This window comes from Phyllostomus hastatus, unplaced genomic scaffold (assembly GCF_019186645.2).
Source record: "Phyllostomus hastatus isolate PE091 unplaced genomic scaffold, TTU_PhHast_1.1 phas_contig_209, whole genome shotgun sequence".
Lineage (NCBI taxonomy): Eukaryota > Metazoa > Chordata > Mammalia > Chiroptera > Phyllostomidae > Phyllostomus > Phyllostomus hastatus.
Window position 1 is genome coordinate 10,731,746 of NW_025333735.1, and position 26,800 is coordinate 10,758,545.

A 26,800-nucleotide genomic window follows, 5' to 3' on the forward strand; every position below is an offset into this window, starting at 1 on the left:
AGTTTTACTAAAACTTAATATTCTACTTGACAATAAGTTCTTAAGTTAAAGAGTCCAACACATTAAACATTCTCTTTCAGCATATCCTGACATACTCTGATTCTGGTGGTCTAGTCAAATTGGCTTATATATTTATTATGTAATCTAGTTTGGACTTATTAACTAACCCTGTTAAAGTGGACAAGGGGCTTAAAGAGATTCTGCAAAGGAGCCACAGATTGACCAGAAAAAAAAAGTAACAATGTAAACACGTGCACATAAGAAATTGACAGAGCCGGCAGCTGCCCCTCGTAGGTCAAGCTTCTAGCCAGCCACAGTACCAGAACAAAAACTGTAATGACCTGACCAGAACTGACAATTTGGAATTATCCAGGAGAATATACGAAATACAGATTTACATCTACTGTATTGTTGACCCTCACCCTAAGGGTTCTGCCTTGGTGTATTATGGCAATAGCAAGAACATATGTGCATATTTGTAAATAACAGATGTAAAGAGAAGGTTGAAAAATGTAACTGCCAATGTTCAAATGTTTTTGACTTATAAAATGTCAATTGCATATGATTCAAACTAATTTATTGAGATTAAATGCTCAAAAATCATTTACCTTTAGAATGAGTATAATAAAAAGTGGAACAGAAACTGGTGGTTTATGGAACAGGACATGTGGTAAGCACAGATTTACAAGAGCACAGGAAACTGCCGTGGCTCTCCAACTGGGTGTATCTCTTGTGTATGTGTGAGCACTGACACATGATGTGTTATAAAATTACTGCTTTTCTTGTCTGGGGGATAAATAACTTTATTGTGACACATGGACCCTTTCCAATTAGAGTGATTCTGAATACCAAGATTTACTGTGAAGCACTGACTTGAATGACAACGACTATCCTTTGCCTGACTCCATTCTGCAGTGATCTATCTAGAAAACCAACATTCCTTAGAAAGAAACAAGGCTTTAAAAAGAATAATCTTTATAGGAGCTGGTAGTTGTACAGAACTTTAGTGCCAATAAAAAGATGAGGATTACTTGCTCCTTTGAGGCTGTGAGGTAATTAAAAAATAATATTTAATGGCTTTTGGAACACCTATTTCCATGAAATCTCAGCACTAAACAATTCAGGGAAATCAGAATAGATAAATCACCTAAACAGATCAGAAGAAATGGATAAAGCAACCATAATTCTATGCCACCTCCACCCCCTTCAGATTCATTGAATTATATCAACTCTTGGCACAAAATCCCATAACAATCCAAAGCAGGTGTCTTGCTTTGGTGTTTGTCAAAATTAGTTTCTGAAAGACAGCCCAGGGAATGCTCTTCCATACAAGGGACCGTCTTCTGTTGTTGAAGTCCTTCCCCAAAATGGCTCAGGATACCCACTGTCACCCAGCTTGTGTGGTATCAACTCTTTCTTATCAGCTAATGTTGTGCTCAGTTTCACAGCACAAGGTCTAAAACTGGGTTCATTCTTGAAAGTAAAAGGCGATTGTGGTTCAGTTTTTCCCTTTGTTCTCTCAGTCATAGCTTCATTCAACAAGTACTCCAGTGGATACCACGTGACAGGCAGAGATGAAGGAGACAGAAGCATATAGCATTGGCAGTTGGGGTTAAGAGATCAGAAAAAATCAGAATTCCAATCACCAGGTGAATTTGCTCCCCCAAGATTGATTGAAAATGTGAGAAGAGTAAGACAGGTTGTTAAAAACTAATGTGTTCTGGCATTTGGTGTACTTGTGTAATTTATATTGAAAATCTAGCTCTCTAAGAAGCTATCCCCAAGTTCCAATCATGTGAGAGAACTCCTGGAAGGAGCAAGAGACAGAAAAGGTAGGCTGAGTAAAAGGGACAGGGAGCAGCCCATCACCAAAGTCACTGGCATACAATCTTGCAAACAGAGGTAAGAATGGGCACGAATGTGTCCAAAGAACTTAGCTAACTTTAGGGGTCTCCTACTAGCCAAAGATGGGACAATTTTGGCATCAATAAAGATAATACTACAGTGGATTGAAATACTTTATTTTATTTTATTTTATTTTATTTTTTCAGTATATTTTAAATTCATGTGTTTTTCTAATATTAAACAATTAGTGGGTACTGATAGATAATGGCAGGGAGCTAAATCACTTAGAAAACTATAAACAAATGAATCAATAATTCACCTTTCTACACTAACTATCCCACTGTCAACCAAAGAGTAAACAAAGAGATTGTTTTTTTTTTTGGTTCTAGAAATATTACATCAAATAAATGAAGAATGCATGAGAAAACGATAATATCATTTTATAATCTCTAATGATTTAATGGGTCTAGGCATTGAACACTAATGGCTAACATGTCCAAAAGAGACAAATAGATACCATGTGCTTTTTATTTTATAGGCAATATCAGATATGTAGTTGTCTTATGAAATAATTAAATCTGAATATGGTGAAATCTCTAGACTCAACTACTAATGATGGGAAAGAAGAGTATTAGAGAGCTTATTAAACTACACTATGAGGATGCAATCAGCAAAAGCTAGACTGTAAGAAATTACAAAACAAATAACTGAATATCTTCAACAAATGAACTGCAAGGAAAAAAGAAGAGGGGAGAACCTATATATTTTTAAAGGTCTTAAAGACATATCAATTGTAATATATGGACTTTATTTAGATCCACATATTAGGTCTAATTTTTTATTTACTTTTTATTTTTTAAAGATTTTATTTATCCATCTTTAGAGAGGGAAGGGAGGGAGATGAGAGAGAGAGAGAAACATCAGTGTGCGGTTGCTGGGGGTTATGGCCTGCAACCCAGGCATGTACCCTGGCTGAGAATCAAACCTGCGACACTTTGGTTCGAAGCCCGTGCTCAATTCACTGAGCTACGCCAGCTAGGGCAGGTCTAATTTTTTTAAAGTATAAATACTTATGACACTTACGAGGTAACTGAGATACAAACACTGGATATTTGATAGTATAAACAAAGATGGTTCATTTTTATTGTGACATTGGTATTCTGATCATATATAGAAACTGAGTTTTTATCTTTTAGAAGTATATACTGAAATATTTAGAAATGTAAAAATATAAGTAATATGATTTTGGATTTGCTTCAGTGTAATATAGAGGATGGGGTTGGGAAGACGTGTTTAATAGTGGAGATGGAGCAGGATAGACAAATGAGTTAATGTTCGTTGGGGCTGGTGATGAATATGAAGGTTCATTATACTGTTGTGTTTATGTTTGTGTATTTTTGGAGCTCTTCACAATAAAAATCAAAAAGAAAATATATTAGTGGTCATATAAACTCATATAACCAAAAGATCAGCAGAAACCAGCTAATTTAAGCTGGTTTACATTTTCCAATCAAATTACCATACATCTAATGGTCTGGTTTTCTCAGAACCAAAGTTATATCCACATGGAAGCATATGAATATATATAGATACAATAGAAAGAAAAATAAACTCCCTCTCTCTGTGTATTTGTATAGAATATATAAGTCCACATATACACAAATGTGCTCATACATAGATACAGCCCCAGACGCACCTTTTTGATATTCTGCTTGACAATAGCCTTGTTGGAGAAGGATGAGGTCGGGTCGAAAACAAGCCAATATTTCAATTAGCACAGAAACACATCTCAGATGACGTACTAAATAAGTGACCTTGGTGGCATGGGTAGGTAACAGATATAAAGTGTGTCCATGTGAATGAGCATGCAGACACTGTGCCTCAAAAATGAAGGAAATTCTGCACCACAAAACTTGTGTGTCTAGGTAGATTTCAGCTTGTACAAGAGGCACTAGATCTAGGAATTCACCCTTCAGAGCAGCTCCAAGATTCCTGGGACTGATTTTTAAAACTAAATACATAGGGAATCTTTTCCAATCCAACAAATCAAGCAGTAAAAATATGGCTCACTTACTTTTCATATCAAAGGTCAAAGCATCCATCTTAATACTACACTGTGAAATGCTAACATATTAAACACATGAAATTAAAACAAAACAACACAACACAAGAAAACAAACAAATCCCCAAGTTTCTGAAAAGTAACAAAGTCCAGATTATTATATAATGGCCTCTCCAGTATGATTGCTTACCACAGCTAGTTGTTTACACAATGTAGAAACCCTTAAGGGCCCCTGCATTATTAGAGCAAATTAGCATGTTTCAAGAACGTAGTGGATTATTGCAGACAAATGTTTTACCAACAGGGGTTTTATGGTTGGCAAATGTGATTATATATCCATTAGCATCTGCAAGCCAAACAAACAAACATGTGTCATGTACCTCCTGGAAACACCTCAGTGTGGATATTCTAATTTCCGCCATTTCAGGAGAACAAAAGGACTTTTATCCAAGTGTAGCCAAAGATAATTTTTAAAAACTGAGTAGTAAACTAGGCAAATTATTTCTGTAACTTAAACAATTATCAACTCCCCATCTGCTTTCTGAGGCTAAATGGCAAAAAGGAGCATCTGTCATGTTTTGAAATGTGGCAAATGTTGACCATCTACTTAATTAGTCCACAGTCCTCACCCAGTAAACATATTGAAATATTATAGGACAGAAACTTGGGGAAAGTGGTAAATAGTTTCTTTCTCCATCTGCATGGAATAAAGTCATACAAAACCAGAAAGCTGCCCTTTCAGAACTGTGTGCTCTAAGAACGCAATTCTGTGACTCTGTCATTGCACTGGGCAGGCTTGCAGTTTCCATGGCCACCAATGGGAAGAGTGTGTGCAGGGGGTGCATTGTGTGCATCGTGGTGCTTTGAGGGTGTTCTTTCAGAATATTCCCCCACTTTACCACAGCTTTATTTTTGACAAATATTGGTGTGCTTGTAGTGAACTTTAAGCAACAGCTAGAAGAAGACATGTCCTCTCTTCAAGCTCTACAACAGGGGTGTCAAACTCATTTTCACCAGGGGCCACATCAGCCTTGCATTTGCTTTCAAAGGGCCAAATGTAATTTTAGGACTGTATAAATGTAACTACTTCTTAACTGTTAAGGAACTGAAATTCCATTTGGCCCTTTGAAGGCAACCTCGACGCTGATGTGGCCCTCAGTGAAAATGAGTTTGATACCCCTGCTCTACAGGGAAGGAATGTTTCTATGAGATGATTTATAAATGATATTATATTTATGAAATTTTAATGCTTTAATTTTGGCCTACATGGCATGAATTAGTGAGCCAAGATAGTATCAGGCCCGATTTTCACAGGAGCAATTTCAACTAAAAGACCAAGAGGCCATAGCTCTTCTTCTTCTAAAAAAACATTGTATTTATTTATTTTTTTAGAGAGAGGAGAAGGGAAGGAGAAAGGCAGGGAGAGAAACATTGATTGGTGGCCTCTCACATGCCCCCAAACAGGGACCTAGCCCACAAACTAGGCCCATGCCCTTACCAGAATTGAACTCGTCACCTTGCAGTCTGCCAGAAGATGTTCAAACCACTGAGCTACACCAGTCCGGGCAAGAGGCCATAGCTCTTGCTAAAAGTTACCTTCCCAGTGAAAGACACGGTGGTGATGGAAATCTAGTGTGGTCTTTTCTAGAAAACAATGCTCTTGGAGTAATAATAAAGTACTATGGTCTTGTAATCAAAATCAGAGTAATGGGGACATGAACAGATTTTACATGAATAAGATTCAATGAGGACAAATTTGATAAAACAAAACATTTCAAAAGGGAGAAAATATTTTAAAATATTGACATAGCACAGTTTCCCTTCCTTTTATTTTATCATCATAACACAATCATTTTGCATCAAGTCAACAAAGGAAAAAAATTTGCTCACAGACACAATTTAAATCTTTGAACCATATAAATAAAAATAGGTCTTTCCCTCCTTCCTTCCTTCCTTCCTTCCTTCCTTCCTTCCTTCCTTCCTTCCTTCCTTCCTTCCTTCCGGGGGTGGGGGTTGGGGTGGTATTAGCAGTTGTTGTTTAATTGACCAATGCTGCATGTGCACCTGTGTACTAGACTTTGTGGGAGTGGAGAAGTAATGTCAGAATTGGTTTTGGTCCCACCATCTAGGTAGGGAAAGGAGAGTAATTGTTATAGAACAATCTGTCAAAAAGGATGAATTACACTGTGCTATGTCACAGACTTTAAATAAATAGTTCAGGCATGAGGGAAATCAAAGATATCTAAAGGAATCCAGAAAGGGCTCCATGAAGAGGAGATGATGAGTTGGGCTTGATCGGGACCTGGAAGAGGATAGAACTTTGATAACTTCAGAGGGAGGGATACTCCTCACAGCTGAGAGAGCCTACTAGATCCATAACGGAACTTCTATCATCCAGATAATGTGTGTGTGTGGTAGTTTCAGAGGAATATACATTATGTATGTGTGTCTGTGTGGAGAGAGAGAGAGAGACAGAAGGAAAGAAATTAGTTACACATGCAAGTCTACTCCTTCAGCTATGAGAACCCTTGTTCCTTGAGAATACTGTGGAAATGGTTAATCAGGCTCCTCAGAGCTCATTCTTCTGGCATTTTTTCCAACATGTCATCTGTACATTTCAGTTATTATACAACTTTTATGAAACTAAGTCTACAAGACAGGCTCTGAGGTGTGAGTGATGTCTCTTTTGTAAGCCAGAGACATTTGCACAGCCTGTGTCTTGGGAGACTAATATTTCAGCTTTTCTTGGGGTGTTATTACCTGTTTGTGTCTGGCTTCCACTGCACAAGACTGCCAATTCCTTGGTCTAACTGCAGCAAGGGAAAAGCTATCATCAATTATGGATTGGGAGCAAACAATTAACTTTGCAGGAAGCAAATCAAACGAGAGCCAAATTTCTTCTTGGACATTCTGTGATATCAAAACTTTGGTTTACCAGGAGATTAAGAAACACTTTGTTTTCCATAGTGTCTATTTGTTCCATTAAGTTCTATCCCTTGGCCTTTGCCTGTGTTGCTGTAACAATAAAAGCACCATCATGAAGAAAAACATCCATTGCTAAGCAGCTAATTACCCTGTTCTCCACTGTATCTGATAGTCTCTAGGGGTGCAGCAGATAAATTCTTTGGACAGAGCTACCTAAAGTTTCTGTAGTTGGCTCTGACTATACTGGCCACCTGTTCTCTGTTTAGAGAAACCATCCTTCCCTACCCCCAACCTTCTGTTCCCTGTCTCAGACTAACAATGATGTATGGGGTGCTGTGTTCCTCCTCATTATGAAAATTGCTTTCCATTGGTCTCAAGATTTTTATTTGATATCTTCTCAAATTCTTGGCCAGCCTCTGTGCCTTGGAGTACTAAAGGAAAATCAAAGCTTAGAGCCCCCATATGGGGTCTGACATGCAGCTTTTAACTAGGAGCTCTTATTTAAAAAGAAAAACTAATGTTTCAAAGAAAAGATGTCAGTTATTTACTGTGTAGTCCACCACACCACCAAACTCAGGGCTCTGTAACTGAAGAGAAGTTTCCACACCCTGGTGCACAAACACCATCACTGATGAATCACTGTTTATCTCCTCCTCCCTGCAGATTTCAGTATGCCACTCCTTATCTTACTTCCCAAGTCAGAAACCTCTGAGTTATTCTTCATGCCTTCCCCATTCTCTCCTTCACCACTCTCATGTTCAGTTACCATCATACTTCTCTACTCATTATCTTCCAACCCAGTCTACTCCAACCCCCACACACACTCTACTACTTTATTTTAGGATCTCATGATTTCTCAGAAAGACTATAGCACATAGGCATCAATACCTTCTTAGTCCCACTCACCCTTTAGCCTTATTCTCATTTAATTGTTTCTATACACTGTAGTCTGAATGATTGCTCAAAGGGTAGATCTGCTATTATTATTCCCTTCCCTCAGACCTTTCAATGGCTCTCCCCTGCCATTAGATGAAGCATAAGCCTTTTGTCAATGCTGTTGGGAGTGTCCTACCCCTTCTTCTTCAAAGTAACTCTGATTTGTTCTTAGGAACACATCTCATAGATGTCTTCATATCTTGTGCATTTTTTTAAAAAAACCTGTCTGTCTAATTGACTGTCTCCATGAGCTCCTTTCGGGGGTAGGGGGATATTTATCTGATTGGTCTGTGAATCCTCAGCACAATGCAGTGTCTGACATAACCTAGGTTTTCAATATACATTTGTTGAATGAATCTATGATACAATTAATGAATAGTCTGTCCTTCTCCTGATTGGCCATAACAGACATTAGAAGTTATGACCAGACTTCCAGTCAAGATGGAGGCATAAGGAGATACATTTTGCCTCCTCCCACAACCAAAAGAAGGACAACAACAAATTTGAAAACAAAAAAACAACCAGAACTGCCAGCAAATCAAACTGTATAGAAGTCTGACAACCAATAAGTTAAAGAAATATTCCTTCAGACTTGTAGGAGGGGCAGAGATGGTCAGCTGGGGAAGAGAGGATGAGCAGCAAAGTGGTGGCTGGTGGACCTGGCAGTCCCACATTTGTGTGTGGAAAAACCTGAAGGAACAACTGGGTAGTGAGTGAGACGATGCAACCCAGGGTTCCAGTGTGGGGAAATAAAGCCTTAAAACCTCTGACTGAGAAAACCTGTGGTGGTTGCGGTGGTGGGAGAAACTCCTGGCCTCAAAGGAGAGTTCAGTGGAGAGATCCACAGGGTCCTAGAACATACACAAAACCACCCACCCATGAATCAGCATCAGAAAGGTCCAATTTGCTTGTGGATAGTGGGGGAAGTGACTGAAAGCTGGCTGAGAGCTGAGCAAGAGGCATTGTTTCCTCTTGGACTCCTTCCCTACATGCAGCTCTACAGTGAATCAACATTGGTGGACCTGCCCTGGTGAATATCTAAGGCTTCACCCCTTACAATGTAACAGGTGCATCAAGACAAAGAAATATGGCCTAAATGAAAGAACAAATCAAAGCTCCAAAAATAGAACTAAGCAATGAAAAGATAGCCAACCTATCAGAAGCAGAGTTCCAAACACTGGTAATCAGGATGCTCACAGAAATGGTTGAATATGGTTGCAAAACAGAGGAAGAAGTGAAGGCTTTGCAAAGTGAAATAAAGAAAAGTTTACAGGGAACAAACAGTTAAGGGAAGGAAACCAGGACTCAAATCAATGATTTGGAGCAGAAGGAAGAAATAAACATTCAACCAGAACAGAATGAAGAAACAAGAATTCAAAAAAGTAGGACAGGCTTAGGAACCTCTGGGATAACTTTAAACATTCCAACATCTGAATCATAGGTGTGCCAGAAGGAGAGTAGAAAGACCAAGAAGTTGAAAACTTATTTGAAAAAATAATGAAGAACTTCCCCATTCTGGCAAAGGAAATAGACTTCCAGACAAGCCCAGGAAGCTCAGAGAGTCCCAAAGACATTGGACCCATGGAAGCACACACCAAGATATAGCATAATTACATTACTCAAGATTAAAGATAAGGAATCTTAAGAGCAGCAAGAGAAAAGGAGACAGTTACCTACAAAGAAGTTACCATAAGGCTGACTATCAGCTGATTTCTCAAAATAAACTTTACAGGCAAGAAGGGACTGGGAAGAAGTATTCCAAGTCATGAAAGGCAAAGACCTACATCCAAGATTACTCTATCCAGCAAAGTTATCATTTAGAATGGAAGGGCAGATAAAGTGCTTCCCAGATAAGGTCACATTAAAGGAGTTCATCATCACCAAGCCCTTATTATATGAAATGTTAAAGGGACTCATCTAAGAAAAAGAAGATTCAAAATAAGAACAGTAAAATGACAACAAACACAACTATCAACAATTGAACCTAAAAAAAAGAAAAACAAACTAAGCGAACTACTAGAACAGGAGCAGATTTACATAAATGGAGATCACATGGAGGGTTATCAGTGGGGAAAGGGAGGGATGAGAATGGGGGAAAAGGTACGGGGGTAAGAGGCATAAGTGGTAGGTACAAAATAGACAGAGGGAGATTGAGAATAGTATGGGAAATGGAGAAGCCAAAGAACTTATATGTAAGACCCATGGACATGAACTAAGGGAGCAGGAATGCTGATCAAAGGGGGTGGTGCAGGGTGAAGGGGAATAAAGGGGAGAAAAAATGGAACAATTGTAATAGCATAATCAATAAAATATATTTTAAAAAGATATGACCATAGCTTTTACATGCTACTGGAAATCACAAGATGGAGAGAGCTCAATTGTTTTATTTTTACATTGAAACAGTGAATTTTCAATGGGTGTTGGATAGAAACCTAAGAATTATTATATTTCCAGTGGTAATTATAGTAGATTTTCATTTCCTCTGCACATAAAGATAGTCTCTTGTTAGGGCTCAAACATGACATTTTGTCATTGGTCTCTCCATGTCACATACTCTGCATGCCAGTCTCTTTATAGCTACAGAAATAGGTATCTGGGCTGTTTCAAACTGTAATTTAACATTCAGAATTTTTCTTAAAGTAACTCAGCTATTTGTATACCCTGACCAAAGAAAGTTCAGATAGAGTTTAAGAGATCAATCTGTGCCTCAGCATACAGTCTATAGCAGGCCACACACACAGTGAGGGAGGAAGGTACCAACCGTCCAACGTGCTAATTTGGATAAAATCAGCCCTGCTACCAAGGAGTAACAGATGTCAGAGCCAGATCACCTTGCCTCTAGTGCTTCCATATACCATGGCTGTTTCCTTTTGTACTCCATTATCTTCTTCATTGGTTTTATGAAAGATTGTTTAGCACCTGAGACACTTTCAGGACTCTTTCTGGCTGCTAGCTTGGGAAAAAAATATGCTCATGCCTCAACGCCACTGCCAGAGACAGTTCCTGAGACTCGCACTTTGCTTTCAACAGAAGAAAATACGGTTGTGGATTTCAGCTTCGTATGAAGAAGGTCATTTTAAAAACTGGAGCTATGGGCTGGTGAAATGGGCTGCCTCAGGAAGTAGAGAGCTTTCAGTGCCTGAAGACTTCAAAAAGAAGTGGGTAATTACTGTTTAATATGCTGGGGAGAGGATTCATCTGTGGGGACCAGGCATGTAGAGTAAGCAGGAGAGGGCAGACATTATAATATTCAAGACTCTTCCATCTCTGAGATTCTATCAGCCTAATAGATTTGATTCAAGTGATGATAAATTTTATCTACATGCAGGCTTAAATAATTGTCAGAAGTCTGTAAAAAATTATCTAGAAATAAGACTGATATGACTGTCTCATTTTTATGTAATCCACTATTTTAGACACACAGATTAGATAAAAATTTCTGATCATGAACTTAGCACATCGTCCCTCAGAACTGCGCCAGATAACGGGTCCCATAAATGCTCATTTAGAACTGTGTGGCTACCGATTATTTGCTGCATTTCCAATTCTTGCACTGGCTTTTCCTTTTACCTTTTCCTTTATATTATAAACTCTGTAATAGCATTTTTGCATTATTCATTAAAGTGGGTTTTTTTGTATATAAAACAGTGCTTGGTACATAGTAGGTGTTCCAAGAACACTTATTAAATAATGATCATTTTCTTACCAAAAAGACTGGACCAAAAAAAAGATATAGGCATCTGTCTAGAGGGTAAGTATTTTCCTTGGGTCCTTTGGTGTTGACCCTGCCACCCACACACTCCTATTCACAATTGTTCTAAGTCTCCAAAGAACATGACCAGACCATGTATTGCTTCCTAGAACTGCATGTCCAGAGGATAAACACAAACTGTTAACAGTATTTAACTTACTAGATAAATTATAAATGTGTTTATTTGTTTGTTTATATGTGTTCATTTTTAATACTTTTCCTGTAATGAGCTTTTATTACCAGTCTGACACAAAAATAAAAAGAGAGGTAAAGGAAAGAAGATGTCATGATGGAGCTACCTTTCTACAAATCTGACTGATATTTCCATAATCATGGAGTCAAGAGGATGTTTTCCTTCTACTCTGTGTAGATGAAGCATAAGCAAAGTGACCCAGATCACGTAGTCACACAAAGACCTGAGCAGGGAAGAAGCTGAACACTTGGACTCCCTGGATCAGGGTGGGGGCCAGTCTTGGCTTGTACCCTGCTATACATTTCACACACACAGCCGTGCTTCCTTGGAAATTATTGAATGCTACCTTGGTGTGTTTAATATATATGTGATATCTTTCTCTTTCTGATATTTCAATATTTTGTAGATAGTACATTACATTAAATGTATTGTTATGAATAAATACATAAATAATAAATACATAAATAATAAATACATAAATAAGATGGATACTGCTGCATGCCAATCAACAACAGGGTTTGTAATGTGGAAGGAGGAAGCAGGGAACATAATGACCTGTCAGAATGTTCATATTGCATTTGACGTTTCAACAGATAACTAGATGCTTGTGAGAGGGCCCCAAAGGCAGTTTCACTCACAGGATTGGTAATTACTTTTAAAAAGTGCCTGTAGGAATCATCAGGTGCCTTGCATTCTCCCTGGTGAGACCTGGCCAAGTGACTTCTGAGTTTTGTTCAGCATTGCCTTCAGCCAGAAGTACAACTAAAATGATAAAGCCTATTTCCCCACGATTCCCCTGGCAACACACTTCTAATCTAGCCACATCGATCACTGAGAAAAGATTATCCACTTCTACAAAACTTAGTTAACTTTCTGGGCTACGGTCTGAGATCAGCAAAGCTTCTTTTAACTGATAAGACAAGCAATTTCATTTTCTTCTCTAGTGAGTTTAAGGCCCTAAGTTACTACCTAGAATTGTTCCAATATGGTATCTTCTTGTCTCTGCCAAGCTGTGAGACTAACAATACTTTTGACAAGCTGAAAAATCCCTTAGCTGCCTGCTGTCTCTGCAACAAATTTCCTTTATCAACTAATTTACTAATTTGGGCCTTCTTGAGAACTCAGCTAATTTGTAAGAACAGGTGACTCATTCCATAAGTGTTCAATAAAGAGTCACACATGATTACACATACAGCCTTGCCTTAAAAACAAATGAATGAAGAGATGTGTGTATTTATGAAGATGCTAAAGAGACAGACAAGAGATTCTTCAGTAGCTAATGGTGTACATCTGGTGATCTGGTAAAATTATTTCAAAAACTGGTGAAGGAAGGGAGTAAAGGCAGGTGACATAAGGAAATAAAGTCCTTGTCACATAGACAATTAACTATTCTTGGGACACTATCAAGAGGTGATGGATATGAAAACAAACAAACAAATAAAGCCTACTAATCAGAGCGTCACCCTTATTTTTTTCTTATGTTTACTTGGATTTGAGTTCATTCATACATGCAACATTTTTTAAGCATTTAATAGCACTTACTTGTGTCAGTCACTGTTTCAGTTACCTCAAAGTCACCTGAAAACGCATACTAAGTGATCAAGAAAAGATCATTTTTTGTTTAAAATATAAATGAAATGCCCAGGTATTACTGGAATAGGTAAGAAAAAGTAGTTCACATATAAAATTGTAAAGATGACAAAGAAAAAAATTACAGCAACAATTTTGACTGATGTTTTTGCTGAATTTTTTAGGGTTGTTTTCCCTTAGGAAAGATATAACTTAGTAGAAATGCCTAACATTTGAGAGCAACAGAAGATACGAAGTGATGTTTTCATTCTGTATTTTGATTAAAAGGGCCATAATTTCAGTTAAGAAGTTACCACATGAGAATGCAGGCTCTGTCCCCTTTTTATTCTTAGGAAGAGAATGAAGAAAACTCATGTGGATTTTGAATGAGCTGTTATCTTACAAACCATCAGAACCATATAGTACAAAGTACAATGAATGCCATACTGGTTTTGAATTAAGACCTACATAATAGGGTGATAATGAATTCAGTCACTCTTTATATATGATAAATAAAGAAAACCCAATCACTGAGGCAAAGTGGGCCTTCTTATCCTACATCCAGTTCTAGTTATTTGTTCTATTCTTTATCCAGGAAAAAGAAGTGCTTGCATTTGTAAGATAGTGAATACATCTAGTGCTCTGAAGATTTAAAGTAGAGGTTAGTGGAGGTAAAGAATTCAACACAGTTCTCTAACAAAACATGATTTTCTAAATGAAAGGGAATTCAGTTCCACAGCCTGTGATAGAATCATGGCTGTGAAAATCCTTCAACTGGTATAAGGATTACTGGCCTTTATAAATATATAAGTTATCTCTTTCAAAAATAGGTGGATATAGAGGTAGCCTACATTTTTTTGGTCCAAGGGATCAAGACAGGCTCAGTCACTTATTCATTTTCATTTTTTTTTGTTTATTCTAAAAATATTTACTGAACATCTGATAAGAGCTAGGTATCATGATAAGCTCAAGGTGTATGAGGGCAAATAAAATGTTACCAGTAATGACTACGGTGAAGTTTAGTAAGTGCTAAGAAAAGGCATGTGAACTGGATAGAGGAGTCTAAACCAGATTTCCCAGGAAAGGTGATAATAGACCTAAAGTTTAAAGAATAAGTAGGAGATAGCTATAAAAAGGGGGATTGGGATATAGAAAGTTACTCCAGGGCAAATCAAAGGCACGGAGCAGTGAAAACAAAACAAAACAAAACACAAGGTTCTTGTGGAAAAAAAAAGCTATTTATTTTGAGGAAGGGAACCACAAAGGTAGGAGATAACTTCAGGGTGGGTTCAAGAAAACTCTCATCAGTGAAATTCAAAGAAATCCACACTAAGACACATTATAACCAAATGTCAGAAGTCAAAGAGAAAGATAATTTATAAGCAGCAAGAGAAAATTGACTAGTCATGTCCAAAGGAACTCCCACCCTCCATCAGACTAGCAACAGATTTTTCAGCAAACACCTTGCACGCTAAAGAATGCATGATGATGCATTCAAAGTGCTAAAAGAAAAAAATCCAACCAAGAATTCTATACCTGGGAAAACTGCCTGTCCTTCAAATATAAAGAGAGAGAAAGACTTTTCCAGAAAAATAAAAGCTGAGGGAGTTTATCACTACTAGACCTACCTGAAGAGAAATCCTAAAGGGAGTTATTCAAGTTGAAAGAAAAAGAAGCTAAAGAGTAACATGATAGCATAAGAAAATATAAAACTTAATGGTAAAGGTAAATACATAAACAATTATAAAGTATTATCATACTGTAATTCTAGTATAAAAGGTAAAATACAAAAGCATTAAAATAACTATAAGTGAAGCTAATGAATACAATATAAATAAATGTAAAATGTGATATCAATAACTTAATGTGGGGAGAGGTGAAAGTGCAGAACTTTCACATATAGGTGAAGCTTTTATCAGCTTAAAATATATTGTTATATTTTATATAGACATCACGATAACCACAAAGAAAATACCTACAGAAGTGACACAGTAGATCTGGTGGGTGTGTTGGCTTGACAGGGCTAAGAGACATCCAGATAACTAGTTAAACGTTCTTGGGTATGTCTAGGAGGGTGTGTCTGGAAGAGATTAGCATTTGAATTGGTAAACTGTGCAAGGCAGAGGGTTCGTCCTAAGGTGGGGGGCATTACCCAATCCACTGTGGGCATGAATAGAACAAAAAGGCAGGGGAAGTTTGAATTCACTCTCTGCCTGACTGTTTGAGCTGGGACTCAATCTTCTCTTTTCTCAGCACTCCTGATTCTTAGGTCTTCAGACTCATTTTGGAATCTATACCATTGTTTTTTCAGTCAGGCCTCAACCTTCAATTTACACCACCAGTTTTCCTGGGTCTTCAAGTTGCATGTGACAGATTGCTGGGCTTTTCAGTCTTCATAATTATTTGAGCCAACACCTTATGACAAATAAATACATATATATATATGTATGTGTATGTATCCTATCAGTTCTCTTTCTCTGGGAGAACCATAATACAGTAGGAAACATTGTGTAATTTTATTCAGGATGTATTGCAATTAAATTCATATTTTAGAGGAGAACATAGCAGAAGGACATGTTTCAGAAGATTTATTAATAATTCAGTGGAGAGGTGACAATTAAAAGGCAGTGGAAGTGGGAGAAGTACACAGATATGAGGTACAATAGGTAAGATTCAGTGTAAAATTGAATATGGAAGATAAGAGAAAAAAATCTTATATAACTGAGATTCTGGCTTTAGGCCTAGATAGAAGGAAGCCTTGTCCATCACCAAGGATGTATATCATCTGTGTTCATCCTCAGGAAAATGAGCTGAGGAGCAGTTTGGGGAGGAAAGAGAAGGTCTTATTTCAGACAGTGTTGAGTTTGAGTTGCCCACAGGGGCACTGAATTAGAGACATGTAGTAGATAACTGAGATCTCTGTCTGGATCTCAGCAGGCACAGGTTGAAAACAGGAACATAGAAATGGTATCTGAAGTCATGGGCATGGTGGAGTCCTCTAGTAGTTACACACAGAATAAAAGAAGAGAACTGAGAAAAATGTGCTGAAAAGAATATTTCTGGATTAAGAAGATGAAAAAAAGAACAAGGAGAGTAGTGTCCCCCAAAGCAAGAGAAGAGAACATTTTTATAAAGGGAAATGTGACTAACGCCCAGAAAGATAAATAAAAACAAACAAAATGTGCTTGTATTTTGACAATGTAGGATATCATTTGTAAGTTTACTGGTGTGGTACTGTGAAAAACCAGCTGTGTGAGTTAGAGAGGTAAATGAAAGCTCAGGGAAAGAAACATTGAAAGAACATGCCTCTGAAGTAGCTTAATATGAAGTATGGAAGAGTTTTATTATAGTGAACAGAAAAATATGAGATTGAGAAAATCATAGACAAGAATAAATGAGGGAATGAAGCAGCTCCACAGGCTGCATGAATAAAAATCAACAGATCAGAGAAATAACTGAAGGTATGGAAGGAAGGAAGGAAGGAAGGAAGGAAGGAAGGAAGGAAGGAAGGAAGGAAGGAAGGAAGGAAGAAAGGAAGGAAAACAAAATAAGGACTCTTGGTGTGAGACCAGAGGATTGAAAGCACAGGTAAAGAATTGCCCATTACCACACATATATTTTTAATAATATTTCATAAAGGTTTATATTTTATAAAGATATTTTTATGAAGACATTCCATGAGGTTTAAAATTCATATTGATTTAAGATTAACATTATTAGCTCAATCAACATGAGTGCACATTATTCAGAAATGGCTGAATTAAATATCTCAATTAGATCTGTTACTCCCATAGCTCAGAGTGTGGTCCAGCCTTTCTTTAACTTTGCTGCCTTATTGCAGAAAATGGATTGGTGTCACATCTGGCCTCAGGTAGAAAATATCTGGTGATTCAGACCAACTAGACATGGATGAAACACAAAGTCACTTGATTCTTAAACAGAGGAGTACATGAGTGTTAGAAATTGATTTCCTTAATTTTGTGAACATCAAGTCCAAGAACACAGAAGTTTCATAGACAAACGAAACAAAAACAAAAAAAAACAAACAAAAGTCCTCTGATAGTGATAGCACAAGTGATAATCAAAATGACGTAGTATTGAACATTAAGCCCTATAGCAAACAATAACTCAGTGCTGTTTCTGATGAGAAATAAGATTTTGGGGGATAAAATCTAACTTGAAGCCATATATAATAACAGGGTAAATATACAGGAATAAAATTTCCTATGTGATCTTAATTGAGGTTCTATTTGGAGAGTATTTATTTGGGGGTGTTTTTTTCAAGTAATCAGTTTTCACATTCAGACTGCACTTCTCTTGCAGTTGACTTGCTAATAAAGTTGCATTCGAAACCCACATTAACATGATCTTATTTTGAATGTGTCATCTTGATTTGCCTAGGAGTCTTGTTTTGATTTGCCTGGGTTAATTTTGCAGCAGAACAAACACAGAATTTTCTTTAGTTGTCTTAGCTCACCCACGGTTAATTTGGCAGCCCGTGTGCTGGATTAACTAAGTGACTTGCCATGTTCCTATTAATTCATTTTTGCTAGGCTACATTCTTTTTTAGGCTGCAATACTTAGTCCTCCTCACACATACAAAACTCGTTTTGTGCCAATACAACAAAATATATATCTTGGAAGGAAAATGTAATTTGAAAATACAAAACAAGTATTTTTAATTATTTTTTATTGTTTTTGTTGCTTTCACTTCATACAACTGTATGTTTGGGCAGCAGAGACAGTAATATATGGCCCTTCATTCACTTCCCTAGGGGATGGTTTATCAACTTCTAGAAAAGGAGTTATTTTATTCTGCAAAACGCGCATCAGACCCTTTGACAAGCAGTACTCATTAAGGCCGTTTGTTCGCCTGGGATGTTTCCACAGGCAAGCCATCCCCTGGGGCAGTTTAACCCATTTATTTTTCTCAATTTCCCTCTAGGTTTCTAGCTACAATGAAAACAAAATAAATTAAATTAACAAAATCCATTTGGAAAACGAATCTTTTGTAATGGATTCCAGGAAATGGTTAGTGCAGGAATGAATACTATCAGCATTTCCACTCACACCCAAGATGACTTTGCTTTGATACATGAGCCGAGGTGCACTTGGCAAACCTGGGATTTGAGACAAGGGCTCATTAATGCACAGACACGCTAAGCGATGTATGGTGTGTGGGTGTTTTCACTGTGCCTGTCCATTGCCTCCTCTCCATAGTGAAGAACCTCAGTCTGCTACTGTTTGGTTGGGTAAAAACTGCCAGTGTAGGTGGGGAATGGTTGTGTGTGTCGAAGCAGGTGTTAATCCATGCATTGGTTCAGTGTAGTGGGGCTCCTGTAGAGATTCCAAATTACAGGGTTTAGAGACAACCCTCACGCTGGGATAGAGACCGTCTGCAAAGAGAGTGCCAGGAAGAAACTACACACACAAACAGATGCCTGGGCACAAACTTTCCATAATATTTCTGTATTGTGTTAAAACAACATGAAATGCTTAACATATATATTGCTGTGTTAAGAAGATGTGAAATGTTTAACATATAAATCAGCTTCATTACTGAAGAAAATGGACAGGTGACCTGGAATGACTACTAGACTACAGTTGGAGAGGCAGGGTTTGAACTGTTCTTCACGCACTTGTCCCCTGAACTGGGACAAGCCACTGAACCTCTTTGCACTTTACCAGGAGGGCGTGATAACACCTGCTTCACAGGGTGACTTACAGGATGGAATGATACAATATATAAGCAACTTCCTAATACCCATGGAGAGTTAGCTGGGCATTCAGTCAGGTACGGGCATAAAAATAGTAAGATGTGAGTCCTGTCTTGTGATTAAATGTTTTATCCCCTTTAATTTTTAAAGTCTTTTTTTCCATTCTTATAGACGTCAAGCAGCAATGATTTCATTTTTACCATACAGATGCAACTACTGAGGCACAGAGACGGGTAATTATTTGCTTAGGTCAAATAACACAGGTACTCAGTAGATGGCCTGTAGTCCTGATACCCAGCTGACAGTTCCGACCTTAGAAAAGCAGGTGCTCCCTTATTATATTCCACAAACTGATTACAAATTTACACACCCACCCTAGATAGGCTGAAGAATTTTCAAGGTAGGTAACTGAAATGCACCCAGAAGAGACACAGTAGGTTCTTAAGACCACAATATAAGGCTCCTTGAGAGCTATCTATTTCCCTTAAGTACCAGTTTGTTTTGATTTGGTCTGTTCAAAGGATTTCTTTGAGATATCAAAGGAATTAAACCTGAGATATTATTATCCTCACATTTGGATATTATTGCATCCAGTGGAGTGGCTGTCTAGTGATATATCTTTCAAATGTTTTATTGTGTAAAAGAAAAGAAAAAATGGCATTTTATAATATTGCTTTGTTGGTTTTGGTACACATTGAAAACAATCTTTCATTTTGCTTGTATTTTTCTAGTAAAATGTCATAAGTAAATAACAATTGGTACTCCCCCTTTTTCTTTGATTATTGTTCTCTTGTTGGTACCTTACCTTGCCAGTAATATCAAAAGTAAGGGCATGATTGCTCCCATGAATATGTATAATTATAGAACCTACACCAGCTTGCATAGTATATTAAACCTGGAATTGAAATTCCAATCAGATGTATTATGGCACTGTGAAACATCAAAAACAAGAATAAAAGGGTCTTACAGCTTAAAACCATATTTAATTTGATCCAGCCATTTCCTGAAAACAGCACAAAAATACTTCTTTTGCTTTCCACATATATAAGAGGGAACTATTTAATATCCTTTCCCTCTCTATTTTCATCCTTTCCTTTCTATCTCCCTTTCTCCCTTCTTCCCTGTCTTCATTCTTTTATTTTTTCCTTTCTTACATTTAACAACTCTTTATTGAGAGTAAGATGACCAACAGCTTGGGATTTCCTGGGACAGAGTGGATTTCAAAGATGTGATTTTTTTTCTAAAACTGAGAAATTTCCAAGCAAACTAAGATGTGTTGTCAGTGTAATTGATGGTCTCCTTCATGCCGGGTACTACTCTAGGTGCTGGGCATTCAGCAATAAATAAAGTTGCTCCTATCTCTGTACTTTCCAATGAAGAGAGACAGAAAATGAATTCTGACAATGTGAGTAAGTGCTAGGAAGAATGTAACCGGGTTGGAGGAATGGAGCCATAGGTAAGGCAAGGAGAAGACTCTCATTTTGTGTGGTTCAACAAAACGTTTCTGGAGACATTTCAGTAGGGTGTGGAGGGAATGAGAGAACAGGACCCAGGGTGTCTCAGGGAAGAGGGTTCTGGTAACTGCAAAGGCCCTGGGGCAGGAGTGTGCAGAAGGGCGGGGGAGCAGCAGGGAGGTCAGTGTGGCTGGGATGGGGTGAGAGAAAGAAGGCAGGAGGTGGGTGATGGGAGGCATACTGGGACACTGAAAAGCATTTGAGCTTTTACTGAGTCCAATGAGAAGCCACTGGAAGGTTATTTAAGTTTATATGAAAGTTTCTGGTTTCTGTGTAGAAAATAAAATATAGGGAGAAAGGATAGAAGCAGGAAGACTAGCTAGGAAGTTCTTGCAATAGTTCTGCTTTTGTTGGGAACTTGTAAATGTGAATTGCTTTTTATATTCTAGTTGTATGTGTATATATATATATATCTACATATACTCATATTTATATATCTGAATAGATAGGTAGATAGATAGACAGACAGATGTAGAAGAGGCTGTGTCACTATTTTGGTTTAGAATCTTGGAGCTACTTTACTTGCTGGCTGGAACTTGGCCTCCAGGGATCTAGATGGCACCTGTCATTCACTATTAACTAATGTCTACTATCCAATACAAAATTGCTGTTAACCAAATAGAAATTAAATACTTTATCTGACCACTTTCTAAGTGATATCTGAATACCAAATTATTGCTTAGAACAGTAACTAAAATAAAATAAAAATACAACATTACTCAAAATTAAAACTTTGAAAAGGAAATCTGAGAAAACACCCTATAACAGTCTTATGGTAGATGCTTCGTGTGCATCGGTGTGCTGTTTGGGAGGCATCCATCTGCCTCAGGGAGGACTAGGATTGCTAGGGCTGTGCTGCAAAGGTAAAGGGAGGGAAGCTCTGCAGCTTTGGATATTGAGATCTTCGGCACAGGCAGGAAGACAATAGTTTTCAAAAGCAGGCTCTACTGAAAGTAAAAAGGATCTTTTCAACTCTGTTAGCTTCATTGACACGTCAAAAACCAGGCCTGCAGCACAAATCAGGCACCCCTGAGCTGCAAGGCTTAGTGTCCCAGGAAGAAGGATAGGATGTAGGAAGGCCATTTAAGAGAGAAAGAGAACAGAGAAGGGCATCTTCTTTCTTTGAGGAATTCCTCTGTGGGGAGAGTGGTAGGGGAAGCACATGGGAAGACCTATGTCTTGATGTCTCCAGGTGGAAGGAGGATGGTTTTGCTCTGGGAGGAGACTGCTGAGGTGACCCCACCAAAAAGAAATGGCCTGCATTTAGCTTTCTGGAATCTTCCTCAGCTATTGTGTAATGTAGAGAGTACCCAGAAGCTTCCTCCTGAATTCTGGAAGGCAGTGGAAGAAGAGTGGTGTGTATGGTAAGCTTTAAGGAGGTGCATCCTCTGTAGGAGTAAGTCTGTTCCCTGAATGGCAAGCCCCTGTGATGTTTACCCACAAAGAGCCCACAGCAAAGATCCGGCCGCATCAGTGAGATTGGAAAGGCCCTTGCTCCCTGACACTAGGACCAAGGGACCCCTTTCACCCTCATATGCCCAGACACCATCTTTGCAAACAGAAAACAGGAAAGGGAAGAATTCTGAAAAGGCCCAGTTGTTGGGGACTGCCCTGCCTGGTCTCAGAAAGCTGTAACCCCCTGTGACTTAGGCTGAGTGAAAGACCTCTGGACCAGGAGCCACTAAGGAGATAAAACTTATTTCTCTGGCATGAACGCTGCCTGTTCTAATGCCTGGCTCTCATTGAATGATCAGCAGTCAATGACGGGTAACAATTCTCTAAGAAAGAGAATGAATCTAAGACAGACACAATCACGTGGGAATGCCCTAAGGGAAGAGACTCGGGGTTGTGTATATGAAGGGGTGATGGCATCGACTCCTGCTCCCTCAGCTTTGTCAAAGCCTGAGTCCTTGTGAGAAATCCAAGTCTCCTGGCTGCCTTTGTCTTCTCTGTTAGCTCAGGCCTGCAGAAATAGCAGGGGTGGTGCAGCCCAGACCAGAAACGGTGAACCCCCAGGGTAAGCAGGCCTGGGACATAGAATATGCAAGATCCTGTGAGATCTGTTTGCTGGAGGATGTTATTAAATTAGAATCTGAAGGCACAGACAGGAAACCAAAACTAGCCCTTTAAGCAATATGTTAAAACTCTAAACCTCTGCCCAGAATCACAGCGGGGGTTCTGTCTGTACCTTTGTAAGTCACCTACTTCTTTTGATCTTTTCTGCCAGACTGTGAATCCACAAACTAAGTCTGTATTCTCAATAAAAATCTGCTTGGGAATGGAGACGGCACGCTCTCCACTAGAGAGAGTGACCCTTCTGTCCCTATTTCCCCACAGGTCCTGGTTGTCTCTGTGTATCTTTTTCTCGTGTTTTGATGAGCATCCGCAGCAGAGATGGATACTGCAGGCCGGTATCTGCCGCGCCCAGTGTTTTCTTGGAAAGAAGCATTTTAATTTTTTAAGTATATTTTATTGATTATGCTATTACAGTTGTCCCATTTTTCTCACCTTTATTCCCCTCCACCATGCACCCTCCTCCCACCAGCAATCCCCCCACCTTAGTTCATGTCCATGGGTCGTACATAAGTTCTTCAGTTTCTCCATTTCCTCTACTATTAGCCTCCCCCTGTCTATTTTGTACCTACAAATTATGCTTTTCATTCCTGTACCCTTTCCCCCATTCTTCCCACTCCCTCTCCCTGCTAATAACCCTTCATGAGATCTCCATTTCTGTGAATCCATTCTTGTTCTAGTTATTTGCTTAGTTTGTTTTTGTTTTTTTAGGTTCAGTTGTTGATAGTTGTGAGTTTGTTGCCATTTTACTGTTCATAGTATTTTTAAATGGAAAGAAAAAGAAAAAACATATAATCAAGTTGAAGTTTCTACACTACCCCAAAAGAAGAGGAAAACTCATGAAGATTAGATCAGTTTCAGAAAAATAAAAATGCTTCATTTACATTTACTTTGAATATGGACTGTTACATTTTTATCTCACCAGTTGGGTATCGCTAGTGGATTTACCATTAGTTAGGCATTTAATCCAAATCTGGTCTTGCTGGGAAGGCTGAAGTCATGTGCTGTACTATTATTTTGAATTAAATACTCTTCAAGGGTATGACTGGGGGGAGTGAGGGTCTTTAAGAAAAAATTACATTACAAATTCAGCACAAAAGTATTTAAAATAAAAATATGAATCACAACGAGTCAGAGGAAACCTGAAGATTCCATTCCTTTTATTCTGTGATCTCCTTACCTGTCATGGGGGCCTGATGCTCACACTTCATTAGGTTCATCTTAACTCTCAGCTTATCCCAATTGGTTATCCTGTTTTCTACAACAACCTGTGCCATAAGATTAAATCTGTGGGCTAACCAGTGGCAAGCCAGCAGACCAGAACAGGACATGTTTTCTTGCTGTGATGGTCCTTTTTGGAGGAAAGAAATGTGCTCAAGTTCATTATATGATCACTCCCATAACTTTTGCCCACTTCTCCCTGGACTTGGGATGCTTCATAGATACTTCTTGCACAGAATGGGAGAAAATATTACTCCTCTCTACTCCTGCTGGGCGTGTTAGGACCATTTACTGTTAGACAAAGGACATGGAGGGGCGGAAGGGAAAAAAAAACATGTCTGAGCACTCTCATAGAAGCTGTGCTAAGAACTGTTCTATGGCCTTTATTTTTCTGTGGAGGAAAAATGTTTTGCTTTATATTTTTTCATAATAAAATCAAACAAAACATATATTGAATAGTTAAAGAGCACAGTTTTTCCCCCCAGTGGGTAAATTAAATAAGACAATATATGGGAAGTGCTTTGTAACTGTTTTGGTGTTAAATAAATGTAAAATATTTTTACTATAGTTATTATTATTACTTCTATTGCTTTTGGGCATGAAAGTTAAATTGGTTACTAAATATTCCTAACTTAGTCATTAGGGTATTATGGAAACTTTGAAATCCTAATATTATCTTTTTTTTTGAGGGATCTTGAAGAAAACTGTATGGGAGAAAACAGCAACGTTTTAAAGAAAGTGTTGGAAACAATTGGCATGACTTCTAGGGTAGTCCCAATTCTCCAGATAAAAAGAGGTGGCAGGCAAGTATGTCTCCAAGTTGGGACATTTGTCAGCACATGGAAAGTGATGCAGATTATAAAGTAGCTGGAGCAACAAAGATTTACTTTGACCTCTGGCTATAGGCCTAAGATCCCTTCCTCCTTTGACCCGAGTCTCCTTCCCACTGCTTTAGTGAGAGGTGGCCTAACAGGATTGAAAATGGGTTGATTTCCCATTTTGATACTGCGCTGATACTGGTCGTGTTTTCCTTTAGCAGTGTCAGTTAAATATTTAATAGAATCTTAAGAGAAAAATTCCGTCTGGGCAATGTAAACATATTGTTAGGCTGAATGAAAGGGTCACATCTTGATTAAGCTGAATGTCAGGAGTATCAATAGTACCTCATCAGTATTCTGGAAAGATGCATCAGGAAAAACCCCACATAGCGTCCGGGCCGCTGAGCATTTTACGCACAGCCCAAAGCGTGTTTGTGGCGAGGGAGCAGGTCCAACACCACATGGGGGCTTGATCTCTTCATCTGCACATTTGATTAACAGTTTAGCTTTTCAAAAATAGAATTCTAATTTGGGAATTAATCTCTCTGACCTTTATTGTACAAACAGTTGTGTGTTCTATAATCCACAACAGATCCTGATCATTTACCAAACAAAGTTTTCCAAAGTTATTATAGCAACATGTCTATTTTGACAAGGCAGAATTAAAGACAATGGGTAAATGTTGCAGACAAGCAAATTTTGCCCCTAGACAATAAAGTTAATTAAAATGATTCTCCAATTAGGCCAGCTGGAAGACAGGAGGTGACGGGCACAGGCCTTGGCTCTGGGAGTTTTTAAATGAAGTGATGGCTACCATCCATCAGGATGATGTGGGATGGCCTGCCCGCCTCTGTTCCTGCTGTGCCATCCCCATTACCACTATGTTAGCTCAAGTCTTGCTTGTTACATCCCTTGACTATGTTAACACTTTCTGTGCTGGTTTCTTATCTACGGTTTTAGCCTCTAACATCTTGTCTTCTACAGTCACACAATAATATTTTTTTCTTTTTAACAGCTTTGTTGTGACATAAACTACGTATTGTGCCATTCAATCATTTAAAGTATTCATTTCAGTGCTGTTTAGAATATTCAATGAGTTGTGTATCAATGATCACAGACTAATTTTAGAATATTTTTATCCACCAAAAAAAAATAACCACCCCTGTGCTCATTAGCAGTCCTTCCTTATACCTGTCTCAGCTACAAGAAACAACCAATCAATCTAATCTCTTTTTCTATAGATTTGCCTATTCTGGACATTTCACATAAGTGGAATTATACAATATGTGGCCTTTTGTAATTGGCTCCTTTCACTTGGCATAATGTTTTCAGTGTTCACTGAAGTTGTAGCATTTATCCATGCTTTTTATTGCTGAACACTATTCTACAGTGTCTATATACCACATAGTTTTATCCATTCATCACTTGATGGGCATTTGGGTTCTTTCCACTCTGGGGCTATTATGATAAAACTGCTATGAAACTTGATGTACAAATTTTTGTGTGAACATGTTTTCATTGTCTTAGAGTGAAGTTACTAGATCATATACAAGTATATGTTTAATATTTTGAGAAACTGTTTTTCTGAGCAGCTGTATCATTTTACATTCTTAGCAGCAATGTATGAAGGTTCTAGTTTCTCCATCTTTGCCAACATTTGTTATCTATCTTTTTTAAAAAAGATTTTATTTACTTTTAGAGACAGGGGAAGGTGGGGAGAAAGAGAGGGAGAGAAACATCAGCGTGTAGTTGCCTCTCATGCGTCCCCTACTGGGGATCTGGCCACAACCCATGCATGTGCCCTGACTGGGAATCAAACCAGCAAACCTTTGATTTGAAGGCTAGTGCTTAGTCCACTGACCTATACCAGATAGAGCTGTTACCTAGCTTTTTGATGATAGTCATCCTAATGGGTGTGAAGTGGTATCGCACTGTGGGTTTGATTTGCGCTTCTCTGATGCTTAATAATGTTGAACATCTTTTTGTGTGCCATTGACCATTCATATATCTTCTTTGGAGATATGTGTATTCAAATTCTTTGCCCACTTTTTTAAGTTATTTGTCTTTTTGTTATTGAGATGTAATAATTCTTTACATATTACAGATACTGGTCCTTTATCAGATAAATATTTTCTCCTGTGGGCCATGTTTTCACTTCTCAAGCACACAAATTTAA

The 26,800-nt window shown here is 38.2% G+C and overlaps 1 protein-coding gene across 2 annotated transcripts in view; it reads right to left on the reverse strand.

The window, feature by feature from the left end:
- ST6GALNAC3 (ST6 N-acetylgalactosaminide alpha-2,6-sialyltransferase 3) overlaps nucleotides 1-26,800 on the reverse strand; it is a 496,586-nt gene that overhangs the window by 52,692 nt on the left and 417,094 nt on the right. The gene's annotated exons all lie outside the window — the stretch shown is intronic.